Genomic DNA, 1040 nt, shown 5'->3' on the forward strand with positions numbered 1-1040 from the left:
TAGTGGAGGTATCTACAACCATAGGGAAGATCATGACCTCCAAACCATGTTTGCATTTTTAGCTAGAAAAGTCGAGGGACTACAATTAAAAAAGAGTGGTCAATTAAAATATGTTTAAGATATTGTGTGTCAAATCTATGAAACAAATGAACACTCAATCAATTAAAGTTCAACTTTGCCTTCTTTAAGGAATGTCTCCATGAATAAGCCCATGCTTTAAACAGTTTTCAAAGGCCTAATCATAACCCATACTCGTAAACATACAACACTAGTTGGAGAAATCACCTAAATTTTAATTAGAAGAGTGATAATAACAATGCACAAACTTCATAATCACCATTTCAAGCAGACCATAATTTCTAAAATTCTCATGGATATGCACCTCCTTATACTTCACTTCCTCTAAGAAATCTTAAGGAAATATTGCATGCATTTATTGAAAAGCAAGAGACAATCAATACTCAACTTACTCAAAGCATGATAGATTTTAAGAATACTCTTGCAAAATGGACATCTACTCTAAGTTTCCAAAAGAAAGGTAAGTTTCCATCTTAATCACAACAAAATTCCAAAGGGCAATAGAATGCAAATGCAAGTAGTTTTGAAAGCCAACACATGGATCAAATCAAATCAATCACTACTCCTCGTAATGGGGTTGTCAAAAAACCCACTCTTGAACCTTGTAAGAAAGATGATGAGTCAATCTCTAGAGTTAAGAAAGGGGTTGAATCTGAATATTGCAAAGAAAAAACTAATTCCTCGCCAACACTTCTATTTTTTTATGTTATGACCAAACAAAGAAAAGCCAATCACAACTATGAAATCGTTAAAACTTTCAAATAGGTAAGGATCAATATACCTTTACTGGATGCTATTAAACAAGTTCCTTCTTATGCTAAATTTTTGAAAGATCTATGCACTATGAAAAGAAAATTAAATGTGAGAAAGAAAGCCTTGTTAGCCGAACAAGTAAGTGCTTTGAAATATAAAGACCCTGGTTGTCCTACAATTTCTTGCTTTATTGGAGAGCATAAAATTGA

Source organism: Populus euphratica, unplaced genomic scaffold (assembly GCF_000495115.2).
Source record: "Populus euphratica unplaced genomic scaffold, PopEup_1.0 scaffold1258.1, whole genome shotgun sequence".
Classification (NCBI taxonomy): domain Eukaryota; kingdom Viridiplantae; phylum Streptophyta; class Magnoliopsida; order Malpighiales; family Salicaceae; genus Populus; species Populus euphratica.